General features: G+C 40.5%; 1 protein-coding gene across 7 annotated transcripts in view; it reads right to left on the bottom strand.

Annotated features, from left to right (window-relative positions):
- Positions 1–14518, bottom strand: part of DENND2B (DENN domain containing 2B) — a 154753-nt gene that overhangs the window by 95850 nt on the left and 44385 nt on the right. The window contains exon 3 of one of the 7 annotated variants that reach the window (XM_090140471.1): positions 3807–3987. The exons of the other annotated variants lie outside the window; for them this stretch is intronic. The gene's annotated coding sequence lies outside the window, so the exon portion shown is untranslated. The remainder of the gene's footprint in view (positions 1–3806; positions 3988–14518) is intronic. 7 annotated transcript variants of the gene reach the window in all.

The raw sequence follows: 14518 nt of genomic DNA, 5'->3' as shown, positions 1-14518 counted from the left end.
TTTTGAGCTCTCCTTACCCAAGACTCACCAACAAAGTCTGCTGGACAACTGAGAAGCATCCCAACTTTGCAACTGCTCCAAGATTTTGATTCATTAGACCATTATGCCAGGTAAACATGGGTCACAGCTAAAATACAGAGCAAGCTGCTGTCTCCAGTGCTATTAGCTCACCTCCCTTCCTTCCTGCCAGATGCACATGGCTCCCACTCTCAGCACCACTGAAGTGCAAACTGCAAAAGTAATAGCAGTGGGAGGAAGAGTATCGTGATGCAGTCACATAGAAACTTGAAAGGACTCAGTCTTCACTTTTCCATAGATTTCCCAGGGACACTGGGTAAGTTGCCTGAGTTATGCCAGTTGGGCTGTTTCCTGACTGCATCTGTGTATGGACATCTTCTCTAAAAGTGAGCTGTGCTATCTGGGAATGCCTGAAGTATACATAGAGGGTGGCTCCAGCAAGACCTAGTATACTCAACTATTAAGTATTTTAAACCAGAATTAACTTTTCAGTGTAGAAAAACACCCTTCATTTTCATTTCCCAATTCCTACTCTATAAAGCAGAAACAAATCAGAACTTGTCTGTACGCAGTGGATAATTTATAGTATACTAATTACTCCACAGTAACTCTCCATGCAGATGCTCTTAGTATGTTTAGAGTAGGTAACAGCCTTCCCAAAACACCTTGTACAAGGGCGTACTTAGGGGTAAGTATATAAGCAGTGAATTCTATCGGAGCAGGAGGAGCTACAAATGAATAACAGGTCTGTGCAGAGGGACCCTTCAGTTTCCTCTCCCATATCCTGTGAGGCAGCAGCAAAGTTTACACTTAGAGAGTTTGAAAACAAAGTTTGAAACCCCCTGAAATGATCTTTCATTTTTGCAACAGACTTCTTGTGACAAAGTGGGGAACTGCCACGAGAAAAGCACTGAGATCGAAGGAGTTTAGCTTGAGGACTGCGATTGGTGGCACTCACCAGATGACTCTTTCAAAAGCTCATCCATTTTCAGAAGGCCATTGGACTTCTTTTAGTCTGCTTGCTTCAAACTCCTTTTGCAGAGCCCTCCCAGAGAGGTGGAAAGACACCTACCAAAGGCCAAGATGGATACAAGAAAAGAAAATGCTTTTCTTACGGTGCCTATGGAGACAAGCATTATTTCTACCATGCCAACAGCAACACTTCCTTCACCTGTCAGTGATGACAAGGTGGGAAAAGGGACAGACAGATTTGTACCTCATCCTGTCTCTCCTCTCCTGACAGATTATGGAGAAGAAAAAGTTAACAGTCTGAAAAAGAAAGAAAAAATGAAAGACAAAAATGCTAATGTGGGGAGGGAAAGAAGTGGAAATGTAAACAAAGAAGATAAAAAGAAATAAAACAAGGACTGATGAAAATATTACCCTGAAATTCAGAGAGGCAGGTTAGGTTGCTCATCACACTGAATATTCAGGTTCAGGCAAGCTTTCTTTGCAAAGGGATGTGGTGACCTTCGGTATGTTGGCCCACGCTGTAAATAAATAGAGGAACAAAGCAACTTCATTGTTAAGCCAGAGCAGTAAAGCAGGAGGCCTGGATCAACATCCAGCGTGTGTTAACTATGCTCTCCCATTGCTAAGCAGAAGAGAACAGGCAAGGTTGCTAACAGGCACAGAAGGAAACCTCAGACCACGTTTTTACAGAGATCTGAGCAGGGGCCTGCTCCCAGGGAAGGCTGTAAGCAGCATTCAGCAAAGGTCAGCCTGAAGATGATTAACTCTCCTGGCCAATGTAGATGTCACCAGGAGAACTAGTTCAGAGAAAGGTGGCAAGGAGCATCTGGAGAGGGATGTGGAATGGATGCTTCACAGGTGTCAGGAGGCTTGAAAAACATAGGTCTTAAGTAGAAGTGATGACAACAACTGATGCCAACCTGCTCAAAGTCCTTTGATTTCTCTCTAATACTATGCAGTGAAAAAGTAACGTACCAATGAGTACCAAACTCACTGACATAAGCAGAAAGCAATTTGACATTATCTTAAGGTACTGTTTTAAGTTTGAAGTGGAAGGTCTTGGCTAATAGTGCCTCAGTAAGGTCATGAACTGATACATTACTATGCGCCTCTTCTGTTTAGATCAGTATGTCCTACTAATTGTGTTACTTTCTGAGTCAGTATCCCCAAGAAGGTCCTGTCCATGACACTTAAGCTGTCGGGGCTAACACTTCAAGTGAAGTAACTATTCAGTGGGATGCACTGTCTCAATGTGTTGATATAAGAGCAACCAAAGAGGATGAGGAACTGGCTGGAGACTGCGTGGATGTAAGTAGAAAATATTTGACAAAATTGTTCTAGCTTGTACAAAGAAATGAGAAGAACCTTGGGTCTGCCTCTTTTGCACTTGGCAGTTACCCAGGGAATCTGGGTAAGTGCAAAGAAGTTTTTCAATTCAAACTTCTCAGAAAGATGGTGGGGCCCAGACATGTAGGTCTCACCATAAACACGTGAGTAGCAAAGACTTCCCAGATTCTGTGGTCACTGACATCCATCCCCTTCTGTCTGCTGCATCTGCATTCCAGCAAGCTGACATGTCTTGGGGCAATGAGCACCTGTTTTGCTCACAGTGGTTTTCTGACTCAGATCCCCTTCATGTTTATGAGCCCATTGGCTAACAACTCCCTCCTTCAACCTCTACAGATTTTTAAGCCAAACCAAACAAACCCAAAAACCCTGTGGTCCCATGATGATGAACCACAGCAGGGTGTAAGCAGGCAGACAGAGCTCCAGCTCTCATCTCAGAAGACTGAGAAGACAGAAAGGAAAAAATGGGAGAAGAGTATGATGCCAGCAAAAAGAGTGAACCTCCACCTTTCTCCTAGCTGTGCCACTGAAATAAAGGAAGAAGACTGTAAAGAAATGGGAGGAGAGACGAGGATCAAACAAACGTCAGAGGGTTGAATACTGGTAGAATAAAGGTGAGATGAAAGATAGCGAACATGATGCCATTAAAAAAAAAAAAAAAAATCAAGTGATATTTTGAAGGGAAAAAAAGGCAATAAGGAGGAAAGAGAAATAAGTGCCCCTTCTTCCCCTCCAATTTGAGACTGCACCCATGTTCATCAGAGAAAGAAACTCATCTTTCCTCACTGAGATGTTCTTTCATTCCATCACTAGTATTTTCCTCACAGAATAAACTTTCTATTTTCCCAAATACACCTGAAGAAAAATGGATGTGCCATATTCTGCTAGGACTGTGTTACCTGATGTGAGACCTCACTGAAAGAACCAGGAACTCCCAATGTCCCTCAAAGAGGGCGCGATCCCACTCATGTGGGAAGTTACCAAATGCTGGTAACAGCTCGTGAAATATACAAACCCATTCTGAGATGTAAACACAAGCTCAAATTCAGTTTTTTGAGCCTCTAATTCACGGGCAGAAGCTGAATCCCCACGCACATACAACCCTCTGGTGACTGAAGGAGGCCAGCAGTTTCCAGAGTCCTGCAGTTTGTTTAGAGAACTGACTCAGGCAGGGGGGAGACAGGAAAGAGGAAGGGACAGAGAGAATACTGGCAGTCATATCAGAATCACAATAATGTAAACTATGCGCAGCAAACTATTTCTCATCCCTTTTGTTAACAAAAATCATAGTAGCTATAGCAACAGAAAAGGGGAAGAAAAAAAAAAAAAAAACAATCACGAGACTTTAAAATCCCCAAAGAACACATCCTTCTAATATGGAAAAATCAAGATTTATTGCACCAGCAGCTCCCACAAGGCAGGGCTATAGTAGTGCGCAATGGTTTCAATTAAAAGCACAAATCACTAACCAGTGCAGCTGGGCTTAGTGGTTGGCAGCCAGCACCATCTCCTCCAGCGAGCCACGAACCCTTCAGGGACTGAGCTAACTTCTCATGCTGTGTGATGGGCCCTTCAGTCCTGTTTCTGGGGACTTCACCTCGTATCCTCTGCTAAATCCTGTGATAGAGTGACTAATGCCACTGTTCAACACTGAAAAAAGAAAAATCAAGAAAAAAAAACCACTCCTGTAGTTGAGCCTTGTGTCCGTACCCCCTGCCAGCAGTCACACACATCTCTAAGGGCCCTGCCACCGGTACTGCACTGCGTGCTCAGCACACAGAGAGAAAAGCACTGTGATCCCCTGCTGCCTGTGTGTACTTTCCTTCTCAAATACACACAGTCCTAAGCTCCAAAGAGGGAAGGAATGTCTGGCACTTCTGCGGTGACTATCTGGCAGAAGCATCGCTCCATTTTCTGGCATCTCTACCAGGGTCTTAGAACAATTATTTCAGTTCCTGATTCGAGCGCTGCAGAAAGAAGATCAAGTTACGTTCCTCTCCAGCCATCAGCACTAATTCAGTTTTCACTAAGTCAGCTTTGCTGGAATTTCACTCTTCCACACTAAAACAAAAAAGGAAAGTGTGAATCAACACTGAAAAGCCTTTAGAAGAAATATAAGGAATTTCAAGGGTCACCCTGCACAAATGTAAAAAAAACACCAGTAAAATCCAATAGAGAAAGATTTTTTTCTTGCTAGGGAGGGATATTTTTATAAGCTAAAGGGATGAAGAACTTAATCTATTGCAAATGAAATTGTGCCACGGTCTCCAGTTATATTCAGTGGTGTCACAGCTACTGTGTAAATGAGTTTTCTCCCTTTAGAACCCATCTTCCCATCTATCACAGGTGTAAACAGCCATCAGAAGAAAAGGCACTTTTCTCTAGACAAAAGCCAGCACCCACAGCACAGACCTTTATCAGCTGCACGAAAAGGAAACTTGAACAAGATACCGTGTTATAAATCTCCATTCACCAGGCCTCCAACTGCTAGACAGTGAAACAACTGGAAGCATTTAAATCTGTTTTAATATTCCTTGTAGTAGGAGGCAGCAAAACACCCACCCAACATTCTGAGCTGGTTGCAGCACCTAACTGCTACAGCCAGTGGCTCCTGCCAACATAGAGTTCATCAGAGCATCCTGCAGTAACAAGTGTTCCCAGCAGAGCAAGGACACCGAGCAGCAGATACAGGCACACCAGCTCTGCTCTCATGTACGCTGCATTCAGAATGGCAGAGAAGAGGGAAGGGATTTTAGAGATTTTAGACTTTTTAAAGCAAAAAGAAATGCACAAGCTAACTGTGAACCATCTCCAACATCTTTTAAGCCTTTCCAGGCTGCAAGACAGTAATTGGTGATTTATAAGAATTTCTCTTTCCCTTTATTAAAATTATTTACGTACTGCTGTGTACATAACGTTAGAGACCTCCCAGGAGACCAGTTGCTGTTCTAAAGTACTTAAATTCTATGACAGGAATTCCATAAATGAAGGCACTAACTATCTTCCCAGATGCAGGCTTGAATAGACCACTGTACTGGTGAATCCTGCTAAGGGAAAAGTCTGCCTTCACAGTCTGCAGAGCAGGAACCGACTCGATGCAAAGAACTGCTACAAGACTTAACCATTTCATTTTGTTGTTGGAGAAGATCAAAGCCCACAACTGTGGTTCAGGAGGCACTGCTGCCTGTGATCCCTGCAACCTAAACCCCTTCACACAGGCTCTTACAAACTGCTCCCACACTGCATCTTCCTCTGGTGATTGTGACTTCTCAAATCTCACTTCTCTGCTTGCAATAGGAAAGGAAGATAGTTCTACTGCCAATCAGCACAAGGTAGCACACAGCTTCAGAAACATATTAAGAAGAAAGCACAACCCTTCTCCATTCCAGTCAGCTGAGCGTGTTTGGAAAGAACAAGTAGCCAGTGCATTAAGAAGCAGGGTCTCCTTTCTTGTTTTCAAATCAGCTGCAGTGCAATCACTTCTGTTTAACACTACTAAAACATTTAATATGAACTTGAAATATTTGCATGAAATGATTAGTTCTATTCAGTCAGCATCTAGAGCATCAGTCCAGCACCAGTATTTCTATTTAAACTTTTAGCACTAATTTTCATACTTCTTAACTCAAAACTGCGAGTAAAATATAATTTAGTAGCAATTTCATTTTGCAGTGATCTCACTGAAAAGGCATATCCAGCATTGCCTTTGTGACATAGAAACAGCCACAGGATAAGCCTGGGGGACACAGATCAGCACTCAGATCAGATACAATTTCATCCTCTTTTCCCTTACAGAGAATGTTTTGGCTTCTCACCAAACAGAGAGCGTTCCACATGCCACAGGGTAAATTTGGCATAGCATCCATATGGAAATATATCTTTCTATGGTCTTCATGGTGTAAAAACAATTATCTGAACACAAGAAAACTCTCGTTCAAAAAGGGAATAAACCCATAGCAAAGTTTGACTCAAGCTTTCCCCATCTCATGGGAGTACACACTGGAACAAACGTTCTGCTGGTAGCTTCATACATGCCTGACAATGAGGCTGGCGTTTGTGTTCCATTTCTTCTTTCTTATAGACTTAAGCTGAGAAGTGTAGATATCGAATTTGAATCTGCTCACTAAACAGGAATGATTTTCTTGCATCTTTGAAAGTGTTGTTGCTCTAGAAAAGTACTCTACATCAACTCGACTTTTTCAGAATTACAGTCTACTCCCAACACATCAACAAAAAAAATGTCCAGATTTTTGTTATGAACAGTTACATAGTCAAGTTAGAGAACCTGCACTATCTTTTTCATAGCGTTTATGTTCATGTAGTTATCACCTAAACTGTAGTTTCAGACTCATCTGCTAGTGTTCATGGAGAACTATATCAGAAATGAAATCATATCCCATACTTCCCTCCTGTCTCCTATTCTTTCACTGCTCCTCCTTCATTTCACTTGTATATACATCTAAGACCAGTAAGTAGAGAACTCAAACTGTGCACCTATGTGTGGTCAAGTTATTACAGATACAAAGGTTTGTTTGGTTTTGTACAACTATATATGCACAGTACTGCAGTACTTAATTTAATAACCCTCACAAACAAAACCTGTCTTCCAGTAAGTGAATTAGCTAGAATAAAGCATAAACAAGCATCAATAATGCCTGCTATTAAAAAAAAAATAAGTCATTATAAAACAAATGAGGCCTCTGAGGCTCATAAAGTCCATTATGCAAAAACTCTTCGTTAAAACTTCATGTGAGCACATTTTTCCCTGGGTTTGATTAATAAAAAAATCTAAACATTCAAAACAGAAATGAACGAGTTTTGTCTGGCATGATGTCTGTATTACCAAATTTCACGTGGCTTCTAGTTGATACCACAGACTTGGCCAGGATTTATTCAAAACTCAGTCCCCATCCAACCAAAAGGTAGATAAAAATCTGTGAACTTCTTAATGATGCTAGGTCTGTGCCCAGCTCACAGCAGGCTAAAAGCAGATTTCATCCTCCCAGAACAAAATGAATACCTCTTGTAACAAGAAAAGGTAATCATTTATAAGATTAAAATACAGTTTTAAAATAAAAACAAAACTTGTTACTATCTACTCATAAGATAACTTGAGGCTCCAGTATTTTAGCTGATAATTTGCCTGGAGATGTATGGGAGGCATAAAAACATCAGGACTCAGAAGTTCTTATAGATCATACATTCCAGTGGTTTCTCCATAGAATAACTGCATCTATTTTCTGGTGTTTATTATCTGCAACAATCTCAACTCCTACCCAGATAAATCTTCTCCTGTTTAACCTGAAGGAAGAATTCACAGTTGGACATCCATATTCAAGAGGTTTTCTCTATCCTGCGTTTTAGGAAGCAACTGCTTTGCTGTGGATACTTTTTCTGATCTTGGAAAATGTAGAGGTATGAAAAACACTAAATCCAGTCGAGCTAAATCTTCACATCTCCACATTCAGGTGGGGCTCTAAAGAAAATACACGTGTGAAGATGGTTTCAAGTTGGAAGGCTTTGTATTTTTTCAAACTGTAGCTTAATTTTATGGCACAGTTTCAAGGCATTATCCAGACATCTGTATTTTCTTAACCATTTGACCAGTCTTCCTATTAAAAAGCCAGTACAGTTGGAGTTGCTCTGAGCAACAAATTCTCCTCCAATTGTAGCTGTACTACCAGGACATCAAGCAATTGCTCCCTTCAGGTCTTTCAGAAGCAAGCTTTGGCCCTTACAGTTTTAATGAGAAAACTGAAGCCACAACACAAAAATGAGAACTCTTTGGTAATGTAACCACACCCCACATTCTGCTCTGTGCCCAATATCCTCACCCCGCCACAGATACACAGCAGAAAAATACCATCTGTTGAACTTTTGCAGATGGCAGCTTCAATATTGTGGCATTTTGGACTTTCTTCTCAAAGAATCACTCCACATTGCTTCTTTCATTAGATCTGCATTTCTTTTCTTTGGGGAGGGGTGCATGCAGGAGGGATATTTGGGCATGGAAAATAGCTGTGGGCATGAACAACGGAGAAATAGCATCTATAAACTGAAATGAAGTCTTTCAATTTGTGGAAACAGCTGGAAGGAGGAATGAAACATATGAATAACGTAGCTGAAAACTTAACAGACTCCATTGACAAAGAGTTCTTTTGGATACTAACTATGGCTACAGTTCTGCATGACAGTACTTCAGCTATAAGTGAGAAGAATTATGCACAATAATGTATTCAGTGTTTTTTCTTTCAGTATGCTAAAATTAGTCATCTCACCCTTTCTCTACACATAACTTTTAGAGAGCTTTTTCTGCATTTCATGTACTTAAATGCTGTGCAAGTGCTAGAACAAGCACTCATTTTCAATGCTACGTAAGAGGTGTGTACCAATGCAAAGATGCTCCCCAATAGAAAAGAGAGAAAAACGGCCCTTTGAAGACATTGACTTGCTGATATACACAGCACGGTATCTGTGTGGGTGCACAAAAGACTATTCAAAGTCAGTTTTGCAAAGCACCGAATGGATTTTGTTGTCAGGAACCACACTAAGGGCAGTTGAACAACCCAGAAGTAAAGCAGCTCTGCATCAAGTGAACGCACAGAGGCACATAACTGCCTTTAGGTGAAGCAGAGCCATGCTCCTACTTGTTCCAGCCTTTCACCACTCCTGCTTTGATCTCCTCCTCACTCCTGTGCTTTGGTGTACAGCATCTGCTTTTCTCCTGTCAAAACAAAACTGACTTCCAAACTGTGCTCATCCAGGCAACTCCCAAACACCATCATCGTACATTTCTGAGAAGCACGACACAAGTCTTATCCTCTATGCCCTGCAAGAGTCTGTGTACTTCAGAGCTTAAGTATCACTGAAAGTCAATAGTTCACAACCACATGAATCATGTAGGTGTTTTTCAAAAGATGAATCACCCTCAGTACAGCTGATATAAAGTGAATATATCTGCTTAACTAGTAAATTATCTGCTTTAACCAGACAATACATTCAAGTAGAAGTATTAAGATAGGCAGTAAGCCTAGGATGTACATGCATTGGGACCTTTGATGGAGGATCCACTCAGCTTCCCACTTCTCAATAGATATCTTTCACTCCCGCCTCACAGGAAGTTCTCAGGTATCAAGAAGGAAATGCACTTCTTACAAGGAACAACAGGGTTACTTCTAACGCATGTAATTTAGTACAGTACCTTTTCCAAAAAATCACACAATTGAATGTCCAAAGAGAAGAGATGGAAAACAAGGAGGCAAAATTCCACATGAGGAAACACCTAAGTAACTTCTTCAGATGTAATAGAAAAGTCTTCCAAAGCACTGTCAACAAGGTACTTTACCCGTGCTAAGGACAGCACATTTATTTCAATAAAAACTTTTCTTCTTCTCATGGAAGAAATAAAAGCTGTTTGCCAGCTAAATCTTTTCTTTCAAAGCTACTCTGCTGCAGCCAAGCCCTATTACTCACTCAGCTGTTAGACAAGATCTCTTTGATGTCAGTGGGTCAAACAGCAGATTTAACACAGTAATCTGTCTGAAAACTTCAGTGGTAAGGTCAATGGCAAACCAAGGTAAAGAGCTTTATGCAGTTCTAGTTTAGTCAGGAGCTTTACTTCATATAAAAACAAAGAAGTTTATCAACTTTTACTTATTTTGTCTACTACTATATACCGCAATCAACAACAAATCACCATCAGCAATAACAAAAAACAGGAGCTGGAAAGGAACTTGAACAGTGAATGAAGGGATCAGATTGACCGAGTAATTTGTGACTTTATCTTAGCCTGTAAGTGGTATTTTAATGCACGCCCTCATTCGGGGCCACATAGAGATGAACGGTTCCATGCAAAGATAAAGAAAGCAAGGAAGGTGAGCTAGGGTCTAGCTGAGGATACACTGTGAATGGATTAGAGAGGTGGCTGTAGAAGCATCAGCACGTCTGCCTCGTGTAGATGCAAAAGATAGACGGGTAGCTCATCATGTTTACAGCCTGAAGGACATGCCAGAGAATTTTATACTGATAGTCTAAAACAAGCTCCTATTTTCTGTACAGATATCTTCGAAATTTCATCAGCACTTTGAGTCTCAATTGCTTCATGTTGTTCTTCCCATCAAAGTCCCGAGTAATCCCTTAGAGCACATGCAAAATGGGGAATTTGGGATTTTTTAGGGCTGAGGAGAGGAGATAAGACTAAAGTTCTCTTTGAGCACTAAAAACAGGAAAACAAAAACCTATGGCACTCATTACTCAGAAAGCAAACAGACTCGTAAGCACAAGTGTCAGAAGAAGAGAACGTATGGTTAAACATTTTGTTTGGAAAACAGGTGTCTAAGTCAAAAGTTAGTGTTTATGAACAGAACAGGATAAAATAGAAGTATTTACATTGGTACTTTCATTAAGAAACTAGAAAACAAAACGTATGGACAGATAATTGTTTCAACTAATGATTTGGAAAGAAAAGAATTTTAAAATACCACAACTAATTTATTTGACCAAAATTCCTAACCTCTGTTTTAAAAGAACGTTCTTGAGAAGAGTTTCCAATCATGTTGATTTTAATGATTTATCTAAATTGCATAGCAATATTCAGAGTGAAAAAACCAAACACTTGCAACATCTTTCTCCTCATTGCTATCTGCACGTATCTTTACCAGTGAAGGCTATTAAGAGAACTTGAACTGAAGTTGAAAAAAAAACACAAAATTTGTCACAGTCAACAGTTGAAAGGGAAGGGTGTAAGTGATCCTTCTACATAGGAAATAAGGGACTCGAAGGATCTGCCAGTGCAGGAAATGTAGCTTGCTCCATCATTTCAGATAATCCCTAGTTCTTGCAACAACGTTGTTTGCAGTCTAAATTGTTGTTTGCTTGTTTTCTGATTCTTGTCACTCTCATTTTATTCAGGGTTTTTTATAGCGAGATATCATTTCGAGTTGGTTTAGAATGAATGCCTTCCCAAAACCAGTTCCTGATGGTTGTAGAGTCCTTAACTTCTGGAAACCTTGTCTCAGCTTTTAGTCCAAACTCTACATGCTGTTATTTAGAGAATAAGTTCATTAATTCAAAGAATAAGTTTGGCATTTCTACACTTCAAGGTTGTGACCTACCAGAAAGAACGAAGATGGACAAAAATACCCTTAAAAACAGAATTTATGTTTTCTCAGCCAGCTGCAGTAGTTCCTCATCTTTAAATATTAGTGAGAAAGAAAAAATAAAAAATAGCTTCCCAGTTAACAGATGTAAAAATCACACCTCAAACTTTTTGTCTAAGCTTTTCTTTTCTGTATGGTGTTTTGCACGTTGTTTTTGTCTCTGTCAATATTTTAACACAATCTGTCTGAGAATAAACAGTTGTAGGCAGAAGGAGAGACCACAGTATGGTAACTGACAGGAGGTTTTGGCTACTTCTTAAAGCATCTATTTCTCAGCTGCTATTTATCTGCTCAGGGGTTAGAAAGTTGAAATATCAGTCCAAGACTCCCAGTTTCCTAACACATGCTACCTATGCATATTCAAGAAACAAACAAAATAAAATAACTAAGACATTACTGTATTCCAGCTTCGCCATTTGAATAGAGCCAATAAAAACTGGTATTTACTACAGATCATGGCTTCCATCTAAGCTTCTGATGAGATGATAATAAGCAACATACAGGGCTGCAAGGCTGCCTAGTGGAGTTCTACCTGTCTGACAGGTGGAAGAGCTGAGGCACAGCTGATCACCACAGAACAAGACATGAACAGTGAGAAATGGAGGTAAAGCAGAAACACTACTGTGACTCCTCTGAGCATGAGCCAGTTCTCCTTCAACTAAATATAGAGCCATTTTTAATACATGCATTTCAGGAAACAGTTATTAACCTGCTTCTTTGCAAAACCAAAATGTTTTTGCCGTGGAATATATTCTATAGTCATCTGCAGCACAACAGACTTTACATCTGAATAATCTTAAAAGTGGAAGAATGAAAGGTTTTAAAACACATATCCTTGTCGATGTTGGAAATAGCACAAATCCAAGCTAGAGACTAATGCTGAAATACAGCCCAGGGGCTGCAGTTCCATTCATAAACTCTTCCACTCAAACACAAGGTCTGGAATAAATTTTATCCTCATGTTCAACCAGAGAGCCACAATTTATTATAGTGCTGCACTTTTCAGTTTCGAAGTTATATCCCTAGTATTTTTCCCTGTCAAGTCCAATGGAGACTACCAGGCTTCTCAGCCATGATCATCCACAGAGAAAATACACAGCAGAATTCAACTGCACAGACGCAAAGAAGCAAGTCCAGTTATGTATCACAGGACTAAAATGAAAGGAAACCTACTGTGTGTACACAGTTCCAACCATTTAAGCTGGAAAGGCATCAGAGAGGTTCTTCTGCTAGCAATAGTATAAGTGGGTGTCGGATCTCAACTGTACTTCAGCTCTGCTTGTAGCTCACCATGACTGTCTATGCAGCACACTAGTTCTTCTACTCCTGTATAGTAAGACAGTAACACTTCCTGACAACTTCAAAACCCAGAATAAATAATCAATGATGTTTCCCCATCACGTTTTGCAGCTGAGATGTGCCACAAACATATCGGATCACTTACTCAAGAGAAATTTTTAGAGCTGTCGTGAGACCCTCTGGGGGAACTACTCTTATGTCCAACTTCAAGAGAAATCAGCATCCAACTGCATTGGTCGGTATGATAGTTTCAACCTACAGGTTCACTGTTTTTGCGGTATTTGTCTCCATTTTTCTACATGGTGACTTCAAATATTTCTCTAGTAAAAACAAAACACCAAAAATTGCAAGAGATCTGACAATATTTTAACCAATACGTCTGTGCATTCAGTAAGATTGGAAGAAACATATGATGCCAGGATGGGGGGCGGGGAAAGAGGCCAAATCCTCTAAAATCAACTAACTTGGTAATAGCTTCAACCCATAAAGTTCAACCTGTTCCATTAACGACTTAAAAGCATGCATTTTGTCGAGTGTAAAACCACCACGGCCACATCTCCTTAACGTAGCGTTTTTATGTTCTACTGACTTGGTCATCCAATGACACATACAGTAAATCATGGAATCATAGAATGACCTGGGTTGAAAAGGACCACAATGATCATCTGCTATGTGCAGGGTCACCAACCACCAGACCAGGTTGCCCAGAGCCACATCCAGCCCGGCCTTGAATGCCTCCAGGGATGGGGCATCCACAACCACCTTGGGCAATCTGTCTTGGTTGAGCAAACCAGTCTAGATCCCTTCAAGTTGTGCAACTCTATCTGGTTGACACTGGATAACTGTTTTACAGGATGGATGACAATTCTGCCCTGCTTTATTTGTGGCTAAGGTAAAAAAAAAAGAAAAAAAAAAGAAAAAAAAAGAAAAAATTTAATGCTTTTATGTTAACTAAAGAGCACAGCAACTATAATGCCATCAGAAAGAGCTTTACCTTCTATTTCAGAAGGCAGTGTGCCAAAAGACCTTCTGTGCATTTTCATCCACCTATTTCCTGCTGCTTCTTCAAAAGCTTCTGTCAAGACAGCCAAAATTCATTTCTATGAATCATCAGTTGAGTGAGATCTAACTATTCAATTATTTTTAAAGGCAAGCCTTTCCTTTCCTCATCTTGTCACAGCCACGCACACCAATTTCCCTCCAGATCATTTGTCTTCACGTATTTCCCACAGCTGGAAATAGGGGCAATTTCTTTCCCATCTATTAACAGCTTTCTGATACAGAACAGAACTGAATGCACTATACTGAACATCCCCTTGAATATATCCACCTTCTTTTTTACTGAGAGAGGAAGAAAAAGAAGTCTGAATAGCCTCCTAAATGGAGATTCAGTTTTCTTACACCTGACCTGCTGCTTCGCATACATCACAGATCTATTGTCTGGAGAACGTCCTCTATGAAGAAAAGCTGAGAATGTTGGGGCTGTCAAACCTAGGGAAGAGCAGGCTCCACACAGACCTCATAGCAGCCTTACGGTAATTAAACGAGGCCTACAGGTAAGGGACTCTTTATTGGAGAGTGTAGTGATAGGACAAGGGGAACAGTTTTGAATTTACAAAAAGGTAGGTTTAAGTTAGACATAAGGAAGAAGTTATTTATTATGAGAGTGGTGAGGCATTGGAACAGGCTGCCAGAGAAGCTGTGGATGTTCCATTCCCAGAAAT

This window comes from Phasianus colchicus, chromosome 5 (genome assembly GCF_987193195.1).
Source record: "Phasianus colchicus chromosome 5, bPhaCol1.hap1.1, whole genome shotgun sequence".
NCBI classification, from domain to species: domain Eukaryota; kingdom Metazoa; phylum Chordata; class Aves; order Galliformes; family Phasianidae; genus Phasianus; species Phasianus colchicus.
Note: the sequence above shows the minus strand (reverse complement) of the source record. Positions and strands in the feature narration are given on the sequence as shown.